This window comes from Callorhinus ursinus, unplaced genomic scaffold, assembly GCF_003265705.2.
Source record: "Callorhinus ursinus isolate GAN/ISIS: 27379988/994484 unplaced genomic scaffold, GSC_fseal_2.0 scaffold14, whole genome shotgun sequence".
NCBI classification, from domain to species: Eukaryota; Metazoa; Chordata; class Mammalia; order Carnivora; family Otariidae; genus Callorhinus; species Callorhinus ursinus.
The window spans coordinates 14,926,676-14,948,284 of NW_027397076.1; the positions used below are offsets into that span (position 1 = coordinate 14,926,676).

Sequence of the window (21,609 nt, forward strand, 5' to 3'; positions counted from 1 at the left end):
ATGTTCTCAGAGAAAAGCTTCCTATGGTGAGCTCTTCTTCCTTGTCATCCTCCTTTGTCTTCAGGGAGAGCACAAAGGCCAGATGGTGCAGCCCAATCATGCATGTACTTTTTCCTGCCTTGTCATTGTGACAGCATATCTCGGGGCACTTTGAGAGCTGAGAAGAGCGAAGAATGAGAACAGACAGATGGGAAGGTGGGTGCTGAGTGTCCCCTGTGTCTCCTTGGGAGGTCTGAATTTTCGTGCTTTGACCCATGACCCTAGCTGGGGGTTCTCTATTCTTTCTCGGTCTGCCCCCTCCTGGGTTGCCTGGTGCAGTTGGCTACCCGTTGTTGTGAACTGATGCTCACAGGTCCAAAGGGAGCCTGAAGAAGGGACACACTCTTTCCTTAGCTATTTCCTTCAAACTGCAAGGCAGGCCCTCCACCAACCAGGTCAAGTGGCTTTTAGGGTCTTTGGCTTGAGTCCTGGGTTTTGTGCGGCCGGGGCTACCTTGCTCCCCAACACCAGGAACAATTAGGCTTCTCCATTTTTTGGAGGAGAGGTCCAATGCCTTCTCCCCAGCCCAGAAAAATTTTTCAAGGAAAGAGAATATTTAGTGAATATTTAGTTGCTTTACAGATCCAAATCTAAAAGTGTCCCCCACAAAGGCAGTTAAACCCAAAGGTCAACTTTTAGTCTCTAACCACAAAGGTGTCAATTTAATAGAATGTTTTCCAACTTCAAAATTCCAAAGATCCAATCTACACTAGGAACCCTCATTTCATATACATTTTGCAGTAGCTGAATACAAATTTGTTAAAACTTGTATTTTTTTAACTTATTATATTATGCATATATCTTCTCATTATTTAATATTTTTCTACTCTGTGATTTCTGTAGACCATCTAAAGTTTCATTGTGTGGTATATCAGCCAGAATAGGCTGGGTTAAGCTGCAGTAATAAACACTCCACACATCTCAGTGACTTAAAACCATGATTTTTTATTTCTTGCTCCGCTCTATGTGTCAGCTAGGAGCTCTGTTCCATCTTGTGCTCACAACAGGATCTGGGCAAAAGGAAAAATGACCATAGAAAATTATCCACTGGTCCTTAAAGTTTCTGTTTGGAAGTGACATGTTACTTGCTTTTACATTTTCTTAGTGCTTTAGCTAGCACTAGCTAGCTTTAGCTAGTCATTTGGCCTCCCTAACATAAAGTGGGCAAAGAGATGTAATCCTACCATGTGTCCAAAAAGAGAACTGGAAACACTTTGCAGATAGCACCAACGATTACCATACATGGATGTAGTGTTAATAACCAATACCCTATATTTTGGATACTTGTTTTTTTCCAAATTTTATAAAAGTTGAATGACTTTTTAGATGCATATTTCTAAAAGATGTCCAAAGACTCCCAATTTCAGGTGGAAATGTAGGTAAACACAGTCATTTATACTGACTTGGTGCAAATCATAGACAAATTACAAGCCCCAAGCAGTGACATGGGTTTGCATCTTGGCCTCTGGCATTGCTCTAGATAGCAACAATTCGAAGTAAAGCCGGCAATAAAAGAGTCATAATATTCAAGTCTGCTTCCTTGATTGCCTAAGAACAGTTTCTCTATTGTCTTTTTAAAGTTAATGATGAATCTTCTACCCCTTTGTATGGGAAGATCTCCAGTGTCATCAGATCCAGCTAAACCATCACCAGTTTGCAAATTATCCATCAGCCACTGCCCCTCCTGAATCTATGCAATGTTTTGGATGCCCACGGGAGCATGTGTGGCTTCCGGTGCTATTTAGCAGATGAACCCACGTGGAAACTTGCTCAGACACCCAGGTACATATTACCTCCAGCTGTGGGCGAGCCCATCTACAATCTCATCATACTCTCCCTAGCCAGTGACATTAAACTTAATGAAACCACTAATGGGCTAATGGGCCAATCTCCAGCTAATCTCCTTGAGCAGCAGGCTGCTATCCAAGGTAAATCAAAATACCTAGGGAGGTATTAATACAAAACATCATGGCAAAATCGCATGCAAGGACAGCTGTTGCGCAGAACCAGTTTTGCAACCAGTGTCCGCGTAGATACTGGCCGGACAGGCTCAGTTGGTGGCTGTTCTGGCTCAGTTATCTTGTCATAACTGCCAGATGAAAGACAACACAGCACTACTTTGCATGTTTTGTGAAAAGTGCAGATCACATTCAAACTGCTGCTGCCTCACTGAAATATCCATCCTACCGTTCTGTGCATACAAACGTACCTTCAATTACTTTTGTTGTATTTGTGTATCACTAAAGGCCACTTTACCCCAATGGCATTCCATGGGTACTAATGTGTGTAAGTGGGAGGAGGTGGGGGAAAGAAAGAAGATTTTCAAGTACATTTCAGAAATACCTGAGAAAACAAAGATAAATGGGCTTCTTTACTGTAAGACTTCGCAGTACCTTTAATATGTGAACGTGATTGTAAATCTTCTTCGAGAGGTACCTAATGTTTGTCAACATAAATAACCACCATACATTAAAAAACAACAACACCAGCAAAATATCATTACCATAGAAGGAAATCTTCTGCTTCTTTCCTGACCTGCACACTCTATGCAAACTTCTTACAAAGTATATTGAGCATCTCTCCGTTAATGTAATATTCACCTCATGGTCCTTCCTAGACGGACCCATCTGTCCAGAGGATGGAAGACGCAGAGTACCTGAAACGGATGATGGCATTAGATGGGGCTGTGGCTTTCTTAATATAAATTTGGATTAAATTTAAATTTAATTCAAATTATAAATGATGGAAAGAAAGGGAGAGAAGAAGAAAAGAGAAGATCCTATAAGGGTAGAGGGAGCCCAGAATAGTTTGTGGGGGGAGTTGAATATAAGAAATGGGGAAAGTAGAGTCTTAGGGAAACCTCGAGATACATGGCAAAAAAACAATTTTAGAAGGAGAAGAAGGAGGAAAAGAAATACTTAAGAAATGATGTTGTGAATCATGAACTGGATCTCTTTTAGCATTCTTTGAGAAATGCAAGAAAGGGAAAGATAGTGATCACACCTGGTTATTGGACTGCGTTTCTTTGAATGTTTACCATGTTGAGACTGGCTCCCTGAATCCCGGGATTTTTTTCAGGTTATAACACAACATCTCAGGGGCGCCTGGGTGGCTCAGTTGTTAAGCGTCTGCCTCTGGCTCAGGTCATGGTCCCAGGGTCCTGGGATCGAGCCCCACGTCAGGCTCCCTGTTCGGCGGGAAGCCTGCTTCTCCCTCTCCCCCTCCCCCTGCTTGTGTTCCCTCTCTCGCTGTCTCTCTCTCTGTCAAATAAATAAATAAAATCTTAAAAAACAAACAAACAAACAAACAAACAAAAAACACAGCATCTCCACACCAGTATTCCACAAAATATCTTTAAAGAATTGCTGAGTAACACTGCTTTTCAAGCCTACACAACGAGGACTAGCGATAGGGAATTAAACAGAATATTTCTTGCTTTTGGCCCAAGGGCCTTTGAAGATTCATAGAACAAGGATTAGAAACAATGGCATATTTTTTATTGTAAAGACTGAAACAAAACTAAGAATGAATTTTTGAGCTTGAGACAAGGTTACATCTTAGAAATTAATCTCATAAAAGAAAATATCAGAGCAATACTTTCCCACCTAATTTTAATTGTTGCTTTGATTAAAACACAAATTTGTCGGCTCATATAAAACCTTTAATAACTCCACTTGGAATTTACATCAAGCCTAAGCCATCTGTTTGACTAACTAAGGATATTAGTTGTGTTAACACATCATACTATCTCATCAGACTGTTAGGATTCAATGAATTAATACATGTGAAACACTTAGAACAGAGTCTATCATGTAGTTAGGGCTCCATACATTTAGTTGTCATTTTTATTACCAAAAGTCATCACTTTAAAACATTTTTTCTTGCATTTTTTTGCAACATCTCTGATGTTGGGAATGGGTGCCACAAGTGATTGGTAGCATTTTTTTTCTTCCTTAGTGGTACATAAGAGTGTTTCTGAGAATTGATGGCACCTTTGATTGCATAAAATATATGATTATTATTTCCCTTTCTCCATTATTTTTGGATACTTTGCTGTGTTTTTCTCTTCCACGGGGTTTGTCTTTCTTTTCATATCCTGATAGTCAAACATATATCTCATGTATTGTAAGAAAACAAAGTACCACCAACCCCCACCCCCACCCCGACAAGATTTGTCAGGGTGAAAGATATTTGTGAATAAGCAAGGTTTCAGGTGATATATTGCCCATTTATTATACTTTTGGAAATATTTGATAAAGGATTTGAAATAAACAGCAAGTTAATCAGAAGAGAAACTTTAGGGCATGGCTGATCCAGAAGAGAAGATTTGGTGTAATGAACCTTGTAAAATACATAGACGTTTTATTAACCAACACCCAAGTCATCAGTTTGCTGGGTTTACTAATAATCTCCATTCCCTTGAATATCTGTTGTAGAAACTTTAGGTACCTGGATCTGTATCAGTTAGGGGTCTTTGGTTACAAACAGCAGAAACCAACTCTTGCCAACCTAAACAAAAAGGGAGATTTGGGAAGGATATGGAATAGCAGAAAGAATAGACTCAGAGAACCAAATTCAGAATAGCTGGAGAACCACGCTTGGCACCAGAGCAACCTTAGAGATCTTACGGTGTCAAGAACACATGGCTTTCTTTCCTGGGAGCTACTACTGGACAAATTTAGTCTACTGATCTACCCTTTTTCCAGCTGTTTGTCATCCTGGCCAAAAACAAACGTGTGGGGAAGGAGCCCATGAATGGCATGGGTCATGTGCCCATTCCTTAGTTGAGAGAGAGCAAGACACCTTGACTATAGTCTTACCAAGCTGTCTCCAGTGGGAAGGAATCAGGTACTATTATCAGGGGAATATGCAATAGGTGCTGGCCTGCCAAAACCCAACAAAATCCACTACCATTTTTTTAAAGATGTATTTATTTATTTTAGAGAGAGGGAGAGAGCAGGAGATGGGGCAAAAGGAGAGGGAGAGAGAGAAAGACTCCTCAAGCAGACTCCCTACTGAGCGTGAAGCCCAATGTGGGGCTCAATCCCAGGACCCTGAGATCATGAGCTGAGCCGAACTCAAGAGCTGGCTGCTTAACTGATTGAGCCACCCAGGCGCCCCTGTCACTATCAGTTTGAATGACAACAACCAGCAGTTGGTCACTCTAGCATGCGAAATTCCACAATCAGTATGAAAATCCATTGCAAACTGGAAAGAACCATAAGCGTCCCTTACCGTCCTTATATTCCAGAGGACACTGTAGCACTGTAAGTAAAGGAGGACTGGAGGGTAGCGTGGCGGGGCAAACACCATCCAGCCCAACCTACTGTCAACGTTCATACCCCACATGGAGCACCATTCGGGTGAAATTGCAGGCCACAAGGAAAAGCACTTCCCAAGGGCACCCCCAGATTCCGCCTTGTCCTCGACACATTTACCCAGCTATGAGTGCTATGTGAACATACAGGTCAACCCATTAGCTCATGTTCAAACTACTCAAATTTGTCTTAATGCACAAGATTAATTATAGCTAGTGGCTTGACTTCTACATCAGATGAGTCATCATGGACATGCAAACAATCTTCGCTATCCCCAGGGTTGCGTGAGTCAACTTGCTCTCATTAACGTAGGTGAATGCTAGCTGGCCTTGTTTTCATCACCTGGCTCTTTGGTGTTCTATTTGGCTCCCAGGGGCCACGTTTTCCTTCTTGACTCACCTTCATCTCCTTGCCTCTGCTTTTGCAGTCCTACTGATTACACAAACAAATGCCTACTCAGGGGGGGCACGTGTTCCTGCCATGGAGGAAAACAAAGCAAAGGAGAATTGCCGAGCCTGTCACCTGCTTTCTTGGCAGGAACCAGACATTCATTTTTGCAAAGGCAGCTGCAGCGAGGAGCCTGTCTGTCCCTCAGGCTTGGCAGGAGCAAAGGGGCAACAGAGGCTTCATGGGGATCTAATGCGCCAAAGTCCCTGGGGTGGAGTCCTTCTTGTTTCCATCTGGCACTTTTTTTCAAGGTCTGCTTTATTACTAGAGCATGTATTGAGAGCTACCTTTGCCACTCTGGATTAAATACAATACTAAAGATGGCTAGAGAGATACCAACAATTTAGAAGTTGCCAAGTCCATATTTTTGTGTAAAACGGGGAAAGGAGACCAAGAGAAACTGTAGATAGTTCTCATTCAACATAGCGTTTCAACAGAGGATCGGACAGCATGATTTTGATTTATGTTTTTGCTTATTTATGCATTAATGCAGATTACATGCACGGTTCTGTTAATGGCTGGTCATGCACAGAGGCAGGTCTGATAATCCAAAGAAGCATTTCCACAAGCTTACTTCTGAATCATTTGTCCCAATTTGCACCCTGCAACCCGACTTGCTTCCTATCCTCTGGCTCCTGAGCTCTGGCTCTTCCATTCGTGACCTTGCCTTGCTCCTTAGATCTCACACCTGGTACCAGTTTTTTAATTATAGCCTTCTACTGCCTTGTTTTTTTCTGCTACCTTTTCTGGTGAGAGTCAGATTTTCCTTCTGGCCTCATTTCCGTCATCCATCAGCTCAGCCTTCAGCACCTTCAACATCCCCTCTTTGACCTGAGAATGCCTATAAACAGTATCTGCCTCAACTCCGTAAGCAGAACCCAGGCATTTAATGAAAAAACAAAAACAGAATGAGGAACTTCTGGTCTCTCTGAGGAAATCGGGTTGACATATATTGGACAGCAAGATTTTAGTGCACACAATAAATATTCAGAGATGGAGGACACTGAAAGCCCAACCTTTGGAAATAATTTTGTAGGCTAGGGGTGATAAATAAGATTTATCTCTCATGTAAGTTCCAATCAACTGGTAGCACCCACTGTGGAAAAGAATTCTACAGCTTCATCCAGGTTGAGCAGAACTGAGCATCCTGATTAGTGAGGTTGGCCTTGAACAAGGCAACACACATTTGCTATCCCTGCTGTGATGAATGACCTGCCACTTAAAAATTTTAAAGTCGAAGAGTTTTTAAAAAATGAAATCAGTGTTTTAAGGAGATTAATTTGGCTCTGTATAGAATGGATTAGAGGAAGATAGGGTGTTTTCAGAGAAACAAGTTAAAGGACTCTTGTAGTTTGGTCAAGAATTGACAAAATGGCAAAACACAGCTCCCCCAAGGGGACGAACAAATGTTATAAACTGGCAGACCACTGTCCTCTGGGAGGGAGGGGGGCTGAGCCAGGGTCATGGGGAATTGGCTGGGTGTGGGCAGAAGGTCACAGCGGCAGAGTCAGTGATTTCTTATCCCTTCCTGGGGAGGCACCACCAGGTCAGAATTGTCCCAGTAGGCACCTGTATGGAGGGCAAAGGAAAACAATGTCCCGTGCCATTTGCCAGTGGAGAGGGTTTGCCTATAATCTTTCCTGACCATCAGTCAGCAGATGAGAGGTTATCAGTTTGGACCTCTGGATGCGGCAGATGAGAAGAAAACCAAGGACTGGTGAGAGTCTGTATTTGGATGAATATAGAATAGAAATAGAAAATAGAAAGAAATGGATAAAAAATATTTTAAGACGTAAAATAAAACTGATTCAAATGTAAAATGAATGGCACTTTGTGAGTGGTGGTGAAGGAAATAGAAAAAGTAGAAGTGACTCCCTAGTTTCCAATCTGAGAGAATGGAGGGGTCCTTAAGGGCTATAGAAAGGGAGCTGTGCTGGAATATGGCAGAGCCTGCTCAATCCGCCCCAGTGTCTGTCTGCTCTTCTCCCACAGAGCTAGAGCTGCACAGCTTCAGCTGGGTATGTTACAGCTATTGGAAAAACTACATTTTCAAGCCCCCTTTGCTGCTGGATGCCCAAGTCTACGAGTCCTTGCCAGTGGGATATAAATAGAAATGACATCTGTAAGTTCAGGGTTGTACTTTTAAAAAGAAGCAATGTACCTTCCTCCTCCTTTTTTTCTCCTTCCTGCTGCCTGGATGGCATCTGAGTTGTTGCGATGAGCCATCTGAACCAAATGCGCCAGGGCAACTCTCCAGAGATGAAACAGTAGCATGATGGAAGGATTCGGGTCCTAGGTGCTGCCACATGAGCCCAGGACTGCTAACACTTGGGCTGTTACAGGGGTGTGGGGCTGGGGGGAAATCTATCTTTTCTAATTTGCTATGATTCGGGGTCTTTGTAACGACATCTGCACCAATAAACTAAGTTCTAGTAGGAGTGACTTCCATAAGGAATGTGTTAAAAAGCACTTGCCAGATAATCAGGCATTTTGCAATGGGATGACCGAACTGCTCTGTGTCATCTTCCCAAAGATCAGAAAAACAGAGGAGATGCCAGCAAACTAGAGACAACCAAAGATCAGAAAAATAGAGGAGATGCCAGCAAACTAGAGACAACCAAAGGTAGGGAACAATGTTTTTTAAAAGAGGAAGCAGGTGGGTTTTGCAATGAGAGCCTAGTGAGCGTGGAGCTGATCCAGGCCAGGTTCTAGAACAGGAAGATCCGTGCCCATTTGGAACAGGAGAAGATGAACCACAAGAACCAACAAAAGCTCATGAAGGACAAATACCAATTCCTGTCAATGCTTTACATGAACCACCTCACTTGACCCTCACGATAATCTTATCAACTATTTACTATTATTATTTCCACTTTACAGATGAGGAGACAGAAGCCCAGAGGGTCTGAATTACTTGCCCAAGGTCACTGGCTATGAGTAGTGAAGCCAAGAGCCAAATCCAGGCTGTCTGATGCTAGAACCTGAGTTCTGCGGATACCAGACAGGCTCCTGACAGTGGGCACAGGCGTCTCCCTCTTGGAGCACAGAGCCCAGCAGGAGAGACTCCTGGTCATCTGAACACAGACAGACACTGTAGGGGAAATTACAAGGTGCTGTGGACACACAGCAGGGCCAAGGGAAGTCTGCTAAGAAGAAGTGATGTACGAGTGACATTTCCCAAAAAGAGCTGATTGAGCCAGAAGCACAGTGTTCTCCAGGCAGAAGACACAGCAGACACCTGTGACAGAGGAGAGAGCCTGGCTTCTTATATAAATCCAAGTGTTCTAGTACGACTGCAGGATAGAGGGCATCTGAGAAATAAGGCTGGCAAGGTAGCTGAGCCATACTATAAAGGCCTTGTATGTGCATACAGACAGTTTGGACTTTTGCATGAAAGTAGTGAGAGCCATTGAAGGATTTTTTTTTTTTTTTAAGAGAGGGAGAGAGGTGGGGGAGGGGCAGGGAGCGAGGGAGAGACAGAATCTTAAGCAGGTGCATGCCCTGCGTAGAGTCTAACATGGGACTTGATCTCACAATCCCCAGATCATGACCTGAGCTGAAATCAAGAGTTGGACGCTCAACTGACTGAGCCACCCAGGCGCCCTGAGCCATTGAAGGATTTTAAGCAGGAAATGATATGATCAGATTTATGCATTAGAGACAGCATTCCATTTGTTATGTAGAAAATGGACGTAGCGGCCCCCTTCCTCCTTCCTAACAGAATTCGCAGCTTGTTCTGAGTGGTCATGTACATCAGGGGGTTCTCCTGGGGGGTTTCAAGAAAGGTCTCCTCATGCCTAACCGAAGGACAAGAGAAGAGATAGGCTTTTCTATCTCGGGACATTTTGGGGACTAGCTATGACACCAGAAATGGATCCGGTTATCAACTTACTAGGCAAGAGGATGAAGCTACCACATGGGGGAGTTTGAGGCTAAGAGATGCAGAGGGAAGTGGCATCAGAGCACTTGAATCTGCCAGGCTGGGGCTCCCTTTGCCATTGCTGTTCCGGAGAAGCCTAGAGAGAAGGCTTGCGGCCGCCACACAAAAGCTCACTGCCGTCGGTTGGCCGGAGATGGCCCTCTTGCCCTTCCAGATCCACTCTCCATCTTTTTCCTCCTGGCTACAGGATGCACGAAGCTGATTTCTAGTGGCTGCATCAACAGGCTTACCCTCCCTGCAGCTGTCCTCCACTGAGTTGGGGCAGCGGGAGCACCGGCAAGGGATCCGAGGGAGCAGAGTATTGCTCTGCTGAGGCAAGAGTATTGCTTCCTTTAGCGCCTCTGGTTGGCGGCCTTGCAGAGGCGGCCTCCCTTGGGCAGTTTCCAGCTCCAAGAAGGCAGACGTCTCTCCACAGTCTCCTCGTTCTCTGAGATCTAGTAACAGCTCCCCTTCTTCCTCCTTCGGGCCTAAGATGGGGAATAGTGCGTCACTAGCCCTGAGCAACTTTACATTCCCCCCCTTGTGGTTTCTCTATACCCTTTGGAAATAAATCCTTTATTAAACTCTATTTAGAGTATCCTGGTATGAGCGTGTCATCACTTTCGTACCAGGATCCTGACTGTGTCCATTCCACACTGTGTTCATTGACGGCACTGGAGAAACAGATGCCAAGACAAAACTCTTATGTGTCGGAGCATGATGAAAATCTGACCCCGAGTGAAAAAGGGGAAAGAAGTTTGGAAGGAAGCATGCTAGGCAGCCATGCAATCGGAAGAAGGTTTGGCAGGGCTGCCGGGGAGTTCTCAAGCCGAAGTCAGCCCTCAGAGGAGTCCCCTGTCTCCCAGGAAGGGGCCTGCCTCAGTATTCCCACTGTGCTTAGTCACTGGTGGGGAGCAGCCCACAGGAACTGTGGTCTCTGTGTAAATACCACATGGATTTGAGAGCAAAGCTGCCTCCCTGCGGTTGGAGGTCTGTGAGGCACATTCTTGCGGCCATCACACTCATCCTGTGAACATTTTTAGCACCACCTTAAGGCTTGTGTGTTCCTCCCACTGTCCGTGACCAAGACTCTATTTTTACCTTGCTGTATCTATTTCCCCCTCAAAAAGGGTGTGTTAAAGTTCAAAATGTGCTTTCTTAGCCAAATAGCGATGCCAGGGTACCCCACCATGAAAAGGCTGTCTGGCTGTCTCCCAAATGGCCTTAGAGGGTGTCATTTATTACCCTACAAACTTATAATCATCCGCAGACAGATAATGAGTCCGGTAAACTCAAAACTTGATTTTGTCAGCACATCATATAGTTAATCTTCCAGGGCAAGCTCATGCTAATCCTGTTCAAGAGGCTGACATAAAACATCAGAATGCCAAGTTATTCACTTTTCACAAGTCACCTTTTAGAAGGACCAAGACTATCTGTGGTCTCTAGGATCAATAGATCACTTCCCTACAGAAGCTAGATAATCATTGAGAGATTGCTTGTTGAATGTGACACCAGCTCAGGGGCAATTAAATAAGCCAAAGGTTTACAGCAGCCAGGCAAGCTAGCCTGGTGCATCATTCACTTCCCACAGGGATGGTATTACAGACAGGATGTGAAGACTCAAAACACAATGGTTAGATACATCTACCATTAGAAATATTACTGCATGCTCAAAATCATTGGCTAAGGCTCCTTCTCCGCAGGATAGTGTTTGAACACCACTAAAATTTATCTCTGTATCTTTTGTCTCTGTCTCCATGCTTGACCATCACCACCACTGCTTCCCTTTACACCAGCCCAGTTCCAGCTCCGAGCCATCCCAACAGCCTTGGAAACCATTGTGTTTTTTTCCGTTGACTTTTTACATGTAACTCAAAATACACTGGTGTTAGAGTTCAGCACTCAGAAGGTAGTCCCATTTCTCCCATTTCCAAATTTTGGGAGGCCCATAGTCAAATATTAACAAAGCTTCTTTCTCCTGTTAGTGCCCTGAGCTAGAAAAATGAGCCTCAGGTATATTCCTTGGTCCATTTGGTTTTCATCTCTGGCAGAAGGCAGCCTCCAACTGTCTCCTTGCCCTGCTAATGGAGTCCCAGTGGTTCCTTTTTTCCAGAGATGTGGCTGGGAAGAACCATCGGGAAACCCTTCCCCTCTCTGATTCCCACCTGTTTGAAGGGGTAATGTGGTTGGCCACATCCAACAATATAGCCAAGTAATTTCTGCAACCAAACTTCTGCCTTTTAGGAGACTGCCCAGCCCTCCCGGCGAGGAGAAATCCCTTCCCCCAATTTGGAAGATGGTCCCAGCCATGATGTCATCCTCTCTGAGACATATACAGATAGTAGAAACATGCTTTTTGTTTTTCCTCTGATCAGACAGGCCTCAGCCTTAGCCCACGTTGCTCTTAATCCATTTCACAAGATTGTATTAATAATGTGCATCTCATTCTCTCATTCCCCTTTTGAGAAGGCAGTAAAATGAGCCTGTGCCCCATGTCCCAACATGATCTTTGTCTGTCTGTTACGCTAGTCACTGGAGGGGCATCTCCCAGGCCCCCTTTCTCTGCTCCTCAGACTCAGAACCAGAAGACAAAGCCACAAGACTCATTTGTTTTCTGTCAAATGTGGGTTAGCAGGGATAAAGTTCTAAGAGTCAGGAAACCCAATTTTTAGGCTGGTTTTGTTGTGGACGAACTCAGCGGCCTAGAACAAAACACTTAATCCTTCTGGAATGCAGTTGCCTCCTCCTGTTCAAATGGTAATGGTGACATTTGACCAACTCACCTCCAAGAGCTCTTCAGAGATAAAATATGATAGTGGATGTAAAAGTACAGTAGGAGATATCAAAGATAAGGCAAAGGACTGCTTTTGATGTAGGTGACTTTTTTTTCAAAAGTCTGCAACCTTTAGGTGTGTTGTGTTTAACCTAAGATGTGGTCTTCAGCAGATCTGAGCAAACTGTTCAAAATAGATAGTCCCATTAATGAACTCCCTGAGTCCCCCCCCCCCCCGCCCCCACCAGCTTCACACAGTGCACCAGTATTTTAAGGGTTTTGGGACTTCATTCGTTTGGGTCATCCAAGCCCCTAATATCTTCTGAGAAGCATAGGACTTGACTGAGAAACACTTTTTATCACAACACAAAGGGGTGAGAAGTATATTAGTTAGCCAGGGATAGAAACCCATCTCTAAATGCCCTGGTGAAGTGATAGGAATTTATTGGAGGTAGATAGATTCTCATAACTGTGGAAAGGTTAGAAGTGCAGCCTGACCTTGGGAACAACTGAATTGGGGACTTGAGCTCTGCTGGTAAACTTTTTCTCCATCTCTAATCTGCCACTCTACATCTCATTCTCTTAATAGGATTTCTTTGAAGAGGTGCACAACATGGCCACTTGGAAGTGCCAAGCCTCATATCTCATACCTTTACCTCCAAAATGGAGCCAATGGTCTTCCCTTAGTTCCAGCTTGAAAAGTCCTGGGGAACAATTCTGATTGGTCTGGTTTGGCTCAGATGGCTACTCCTAGACCAATCAACCAAGACCAGAGGGACAAATGATCACAACTGGCTAAATTGAGTTAGGTCCCACCTTGAACCAATGGCTAGAAGTCTATCTAAGGGCACCTCATGGTAGGAGTCAGGGTCACTGGTCCAGATATGGCCACGGGGGGACAACTCTGTGATTTAGGGTCATCCTCAGAAAAGGTGGCATCATTGGAAGGTGTTCAGTCAATCTAATTGCAGGGCATGAAGGGGAGTAAATGCCTTCATGTTTGAACTTTTTATCTAAATGAGAGTCATACTTGACCAAGAAACACAGAGACTGAATGCTGATTACATTTGGCCATGCCATACTCAGAAGGGGTAAAAACTCTTGGGGCCTTGTCTAGTTCTTTTTTTTTTTTTTATATAATTTTTTATTGTTATGTTAATCACCATACATTACATCATTAGTTTTTGATGTAGTGTTCCATGATTCATTGTTTGTGCATAACACCCAGTGCTCCACGCAGAACGTGCCCTCTTTAATACCCATCACCAGGCCAACCCATCCCCCCACCCCCCTCCCCTCTAGAACCCTCGGTTTGTTTTTCAGAGTCCATCTTCTCTCATGGTTCATCTCCCCCTCCTCCAACTAGGCCTTGTCTAGTTCTATTAGATCAGTGTAGACTCAATGGCTGGATACTCATGTCAGTGCAACAGAGAGAGACGGGCGGGGGTACAAAACTCTGCTCAGATATTTGTGTTTCTCTAAGGATTTTGGCTTCACGGTGATAGAGATGTTCTCATCCTTTCTCCTCCCACTCTGAGCATCTTAAAGGATAGTTCAAACCACCAGCTTTGTATTAATTCATGTCCATGACAACAAATTACTACTCTTCTTCTTTCCCTTCCTTTATCACTTATACTTGATATGGCAGGGGCAGCAAATGTCGATATATTTTCACACCAAGAATAAGAACTAATGTGAAGATGAAAATGTGCCTCATTAATGATTATCAAGTACTAGAAAAAAAGAAATATATACATGAAAAAGTTGACCTTTTCCCCCTAAGAAATACAAATTACATTTAATTCTTCCAAAAAAGCAGTAAAGCAAATATAATTCATTAAAAACACAATTAATTATAGGTCAAGTCCTTTGGAATTATAATTATTTTTCTTTAACCACAGAGTATCTTTTATCAAGACTTTTTGTTACACGTACAGAGACTGCACAGAGAATTTCACAGAAGACCTCAGTCAACCCAGAGTTATATGGAAGTTTTCCATTTTAGTCAAAGGCAAAAACATATGATTTTTTTATATGGAGGACTCCTAGAAACATCAACATAGTCTATATGATTAATCTCAGCAAACAGAGTTACACCTAATGAAGTATCGATCACACATTCTGCAGGGCCAGGCTGCACATAAAGTTCAGACATGAGTGTGGCACTCTTCCCACTTAAGGGGACACACCAAGGAGCAAGCGTTTATCCAGCCCCAACCACGTGCGCGACACTGTGCCAGTGTGAGGTCTCTACATTACCTGGGAGATTATATGACGAATCACCCATATTCACCGGCCCACACCTGCCAGCATTTCAGAGAAAGGCTGCCCCACCAGCTGGAGCCTTGAAGTGAAGAAGATGACAATACAGTGGGACTTAGGACAAAACCACAGAGTTTTAGCCATCATTTATCATTCGAGCACAACCTAGCTTGTCCAGACTGACCAAAAATCTTGTCCTATCTTAATGACCTTACTGAGTAGTTACAAACATCTTCATTTTAGAAGCAAGAAAACTGAGACTCGGAGAAATTCATTACCTTGCCCGGTGACACACAACTAGTGAAAGGGAGAACCAGAACTGACATCTTGAATGCCAGGAGAATCCATAAAACCTTTTGAGTGGAGGTGATACACAAAAATATGTTTCAAGAATATTCATCTATTAATTAATCCATTAATCTATGAAATGTGGAGTAATTTACAAGAAGGGAAAATGGGAAGACCATGTAGGAGGTTAGGAAGCAGGGAGAATTTGCGAAAGAACTAGGTACACTTCCCCAGGCTGGCTGTCACACAGAAACCTAAAAGGCTGTGCCAAGAGAGGGTGAGGCATTGACTCTGGCCAGGTTCAAGTACAAAACAGGAAGAGAAGAATAAAAACTGGGAACCGACTCAGGAAATTGCCAGAGAGTTCTGGAGTCAGACAGGCCTGCATTAGAATCTTTGCTAAGCCCCATATTCTCCCTTGTAAAGTGGGGTAATCACAGCACATTCCTTTTCAGGTTGCTGGTGGATTAAATGAAAGGAGGCGGGCAAAATGCTTAGCCCAGAGCCTGTACATGTAAGGGCTCATTAAGCACTAGTTGTGACTGTTGTTATTTCTAAATTTACTTCTGGTATGGTCTGTGCCTTGCTTCTTGAGAATGAATTAGGCATTCCAGATGGCAACTTTGTCTAGGAATTTCTCACAGGTATAAGGAGGTTTGAACACTTTTGCAGAGCAATGCTCTTTACAGATGGTCTTAAAAGATCATTAAAACCTCTTTCCTCTATATTCCATGTCCTTTAAAGGAGAGAATTTCTTTAGGGAGATAAAATCTCTTCACAATCAACATTCGTGAGTAGAGAGGATGGGCAGGAAAGAAAATGGTAGTCAAGGGAGCTCCATGTTTCTCTTAGTACCAGAAGGAAGGAGGGAAGGGAGGGAGGGAGGGAGGGAGGGAGGGAGGGAGGGAGGGAGGGAGGGACGATACACACTATATTAAATGCTTTCACATATCTCATTTATCCTTCACAATAATATATTTAATCCTCACAAAAATTTAGAAGGGTATCATCTTTCCCAATTAATAACTTTTTAAAATTATGTAAACGATCATTCAAATAAACATTCATTTAACGATTATTTGTCAAGAACCTGCTACTGTTGGCCAGGCAGGCGCTGGGCTAGGTTCCAGGCACACAGTGGCAACAAAGTATAGTCTCTTTCCCAAGGTACTTCCAGTCTTACTTAAAAACAAGTAAGTAACATGTAATTGCAACTTGGGATGCATTCTCTGATGGAAAGAAATGGTGCCTTGATAGGAGAAGAAGATGGTGTAAATAGGATGTTTGAGGAAGGCCTGGAAGATGAAATGGACCTAATCATGCAAAGAACAGGACAAGGATGTGTATTAGGGTGGTGACAAGGGAGAGCCTTCTGGCTGAGAGCTGGCACATTCAAAGGTCCTGAGGCATGAAAGACATCTAATGCCTGAGAGGCACTGGAGGCTAGTATGGTTGTGACACAGTGAGTAAGAGGCGAGTAGAAAGAGATGGTACAGCAGAGGCAACCACCAGATCCCACAGAGCCTGGGGGGTCCTGGTAGGGAGTTTGAATTTTATTCAAACTCAATTAAATAGCAATGGAAGATTTTTTTGCAGGAGAGTGATCTTTTATTTATATTGTGTATAACATATGATTTAAATTTTTTTAAGTATGCTCTGGAGGCAGTGGGGAAGACAGAATTGGTGGAAAATAGGCGTGTAAGGGGGGGGAGACCTGTCAGAAGTGTTCCAGTGAATGATGATGGCGGCTCGGACACGGAAGGTAATGGTGGAGAGGGGGAGGACTGGATGAATTCCAAGTGCGCATACGAAGTTGACGTGGTTGGACTGGTGGAGAGGCTGGATGAAGGAGTTGAAAATCAAGGATGTGAGTTCTTCAACTGACAAGAAAGATGTGATGTTCATGTCTGCATCCCCAAAACTAGCGCAGTAGCCTAGAGATATAAAAGTGTCCAATAAATGGTGACCTTAACTAAACTGGATATGTTCCTATGAATCCCAGAGATATTTCTCAATCCTCACCCAAGTTCTTGTCATGACAATCTTCCTTTGTTTGATCCATCCCACAAACAAGCACCTCAGGCACCATCTCTGGATATATTTAATGGCCCCACTGTTTTAATGCCTGGAGCATTAAATACCACACAGTCAGTGGGGCTTTGATGAAACAGAGAGTGGCTGGAGAAAGGCCACTGAATGATGAAGAATTTAAGTATCGTGTTCTGTGGTAACTAATTCCAAATGCTTAAAGGGCTTGTAGCAGCTTCTAATGTGAGCCTACCCACGCCTGGCTTCAGGCAATGAAGTTCTGCAACTCAGATTCAGCCCTCCGCATTCCCTCTGCCAGTCAGAGCCTGACCTGACTCCTAATTCTGGTCGGAATTCCACAACTAGGAGCTCCCCAGAACTTAGGAGGGCTACAAACGTAAAGACACATCTTTTTTCCCTATAGCTATTTGCTCTTCCCAATTTATGGGAGCTAGACTGATGCCACTTGTCTCCTTTTTGGTGGCATCATCTACTCCTCTTGAAAGGATAATAAAATCTTTCTTTTCTTCTCTGGAGCCAAATGCTTACATTGCTGGGTAGAGACCTTTCTACCCAGATCAGGAAGATTAAATTCCAAGTTCTTTCTCCTTTTCTCTGAAGGGGAGGGTGGTAAATGATCCAGCTCCCACATAAGCTTTGAGATTCGTAATTTCAGAGTTCTTCTCCTGTGGTACAGACCTCCCCCCCACACACATGTGTGGGGTCCCCTGCCTCTTAACCTGTCATCCCAAGGGGGAAATGGGAAAAGGGGAACTGCCACCAAAATATGCCAGACTAAATAATCAACCTGCCTCTGCCTGGAAACCTCATTTTAACTGTAAAATTAAAATAAATATAGATATTAAAAATGTATCTGTGACTTCAGAGATTAGGTCATAAAAGTACTGAGGCTTCCTTCACTGTGTCTGTCTGTCTCTCTCATGTCACTCACTCCAGGAGAATCCAGCTGCCATACGGGAGGTGCTGTTTGGAGAGGTCCACATGGCAAAGAACTGAGGGCTCTTGCCATCAGCAATGTGAGGGAGCTTAGAAGTGGATTCCTCAGCCCCAGTCAAGCCTTCAGATGACTTAAGCCCAGCTGACGGCTTGACTGCAAACCAGAGAGAAACCTTGACCCAGAATCACCCACAAAGTTGCTTCTGAATTCCATTACACCAAAACAAATGATGTAATATATGGTGATTAACATAACAATAAAAATTTTTAAAAAAAAGTTGCTTCTGAATTCCTCCTGACTTACAGAAACTGTGAGATAATTAAAGTTCATTTTCTTAAGCCACTAAATTTGAGAATAATTTATTACATAGTGAAAGAGAACTAATACCGTTAGCCAGAGTTGACTTCTGTCTAAGGAACCGTGATTATTCCAGTGGACAAGATACTTGGTATAGAACATTGCAAGTACTCAATATGTAGTAACAACTACTATTATAAGGTTAATTTTACTTTTTCTGTAACACTCCAGAGAGCAGACCTAGAATTAATGGGAGGAAGCTATAGGGAGGCAGAGTTAAATACAGTGAAAGAAAAAAAAATTCCAGTAATTAGAAGGGAGCAATTTTACCTAGCCAACTAATGAATTCTCCCAGCTTGAAAGGATTCAGGCAGAGGAGGGAATTATGGATGCTGTACCATAGCATAACCTCTTGCATTGGGAGGGAAGCTGAACTAACCAATCCTTGGGTACCCTTCCAGCTTAAGATTCTGTTGTCCTACAACTCAATGTGGCCTAGGGATGCCTGCTTAGTGTCATCATATTCAACTTCTCCCATTGCCTGGGGCAATCAGCCCAAGTATGATATCAACTGAGGAGGTCATTGAGGGAAAGGGAAATAGAACAGAGGGATTTATAAGAAATATACCAGAGCACCAAACCAGAATCTGATGTCTACCTGAAATGTGACAGTCCTGAGACAAGCTTCCAACAAGTAGGACGTTTAAAAAAATAATAATAATCTTCAGATAGAGAAGCAATGAAGCTGACCAAATCACAGGTTAACGTGAAACTTACAGAGAAACTGAAAAAAAAAAAAAAAGAATCCTTTAAATAATACATAGTGTTTTGGCAAGCCAGTCCTTGCAGACAAATGGGAAGTGCAGCCAGGAGTCTCAGAATGGTACAGTCAGGGAATGACTAAAGCATGAGCCAGAACCTTGGCAGCTACTACAGTCAAATATCTCTAAATTGTGCAGAGGTTAAAGAAATGATGATGGCAAGATTTCATGAATGCAGCAATTAAAACTGAGAACAGATCAACCTAAATCTGGGCAGTGGTGTGAGCACACTTGACTCTCTCCGGAAAATAGGAAGATGCTGATTGCCAGCATATCTCTATCAAAACCCAAAAGACCATACAAAAGCTGAGCCAGCAGACTAGCAGTTGTCAGCAGAAGCCATTGGCTAGAACCAGGAGGGAATCATAACCCAATTCCACTGTTCAGATTACTGGGAGAGGAAATGCCTACTGTGTAATCCACAAAAAGATCAAAACAACTATTGTGGAGATTTAAAAAAACGGAACTCCTCAAATGGAAATGGAATGAGCATAAAGGACTAAGGTATGTAACCAATCCACCCTGGCATGTGTTTGCCTTCCCTTAGCTCCCCTAGAAGGTGCTCTGATCATTTTTTAGGAAACCAAATTCCTTTTATCCAAAATGTCTTATTGTGATCATAGTATATAGTTATATAGACAGAGCTAGAATATTTAGGATTTATATAAAATTGGGAGTTTGTTCAATGTTGAAGAGGATGTTCTAAATAATACCCTTGCAGCTGAGACCCCTGGAGCCTCAGGATCCATTTGGGGCTTTTCCAGGGTGATGACTGGAGACTAGGTGTAGCAAGAGGCTGAGAGAACTTAAGAAGATAACATCGCCACATGAGACCTTCCCAACAGAGACAAACATCTCCAAAATGGGGCAAATACTACATTTTCATTCTTGAGAAGATCATCTCTACCCACAATGACCTCAGTACTTACTTTTGGAGGGTAAGTGATGAGGAGGGTGAGAAGAGGGCCGGATTGAGGAGAAAATTACGAAAAGACACCTAAATGTGGAGAGGAGGCTCCACCTATAAGAAGTGCTGTGAGAATTTCCACCTCTCACTTGAGTGTGCGACATCACAAGGCCTCCAGGTCTATGTCATAAATCACATGTGCTGCACACCATATGGTATGGGGCTGTCCTGATGGAGCTAATTAATCTTTTTTTTTTTAAGATGTATTTATTTATTTGAGAGAGAGAGAGAGAGAGAGAGCAGGAGGAGGGGCAGAGGGAGGAGAGAGAATCTCCAGCAGACTCCCTGCTGAGCACAGAACCTGACTCGGGGCTCGATCTCATGACCCTGAGATCATGACCGGAGCCAAAATCAAGAGTCAATTGCTTAATTGACTGAGCCACCCAGCCACCCCTGGAACTAATTAAATCTTCTAAGACTCTACTGGTCAGGCTGTAGCCATCTTCTCTGTCTTATGGCAGGAAGACTATGACTCCTAAGGGGAAGGCCCTCTGTAATGTTAATAAAAAGACCCAGAACAAAAGAGATCAAAGACTCACAGCATCCTCAAGAAATGCAATTTTTCAATGAGAAGAAACTGCCCTACATTTTGGAAAAGAAAGGCTCCCATGAGTTCTGTGGGTTATAGAATCGCACACATTTCGGTTGGAATCCTGTCTTCACTTTCTCTAGTATGTGACCCAAGCAAGGGACATAATTTTTGAGTCTCAGTCTCTGACCCTACAAAACAAGGAAATATCATATTATTCCTAAGGCTGCAATGAGGATTAAATGAGTTAAAAGTACTTAACACAGTACTTTGAAAGCAGTCGAGGCTCATTAAGCAATAGCTACTATTGTTACAGGTACAATATAAAGGTACCTCCTTCAATCTCAGTGGGGAGATGAAGGGACAGCCCTCGTTACCCATCTCTACAATGGGAGGACTTACCCCACTGGTCCTACTGAGGGCTGTACCTCCAGGCTTGAGAAGTGGATACCAGCAATTGAAAGACTGGTATCTGAGGAACATTTTCTCCCACGCTTTATTACCTTTGTTTGAGGCTTTCATAATATCTAGATTCCTAGAATCCTGGTAGGGAAGAAAAATTAGTAAAGAGCATTCTGCTTTATTATTGTGTGTAGGGTAATGATTTGCTACCTCAAGGGAAATTTCAGTTATTGCTTCAAGTCAGCAACTTGTCATGGTAACAGTTTTGCAAAATGGTTAAGCCAACCAGCTTTGACTGGTTTCTGACCTTAATTAATTAGCTTGCCTATGTGCCATGTACTGTTCTAGATACCACTCACAGTCAGTTCTATAAATAAAAATAACACAGAGGATGGAGGCATACAGTGATAGCGAAGGGCAATAGAGTGTGGTTTTTAAGAGAGAGAGAGCCCTTGAGCAGGGGAGGGGTAGAGGGAGAGGGAGAGAGAGAGAATCTCAAGCAGTCTCCACAGTGGACGCGGGGCTTGATCTCACAACCCTTGAGATCATAACCGGAGC

General features: G+C 43.3%; 1 long non-coding RNA gene across 1 annotated transcript; it reads right to left on the bottom strand.

Annotated features, from left to right (window-relative positions):
• Positions 1 to 964: 964 nt before the first annotated feature.
• On the bottom strand, positions 965 to 20,183 carry LOC141374152 (uncharacterized). The gene is made up of 4 exons (XR_012380799.1): positions 20,083 to 20,183; positions 14,759 to 14,843; positions 2,640 to 2,695; positions 965 to 1,049 (listed from the first exon to the last, which is right to left on the bottom strand). It is a non-coding gene; the product is annotated as an uncharacterized lncRNA (long non-coding RNA).
• Positions 20,184 to 21,609: the final 1,426 nt, after the last annotated feature.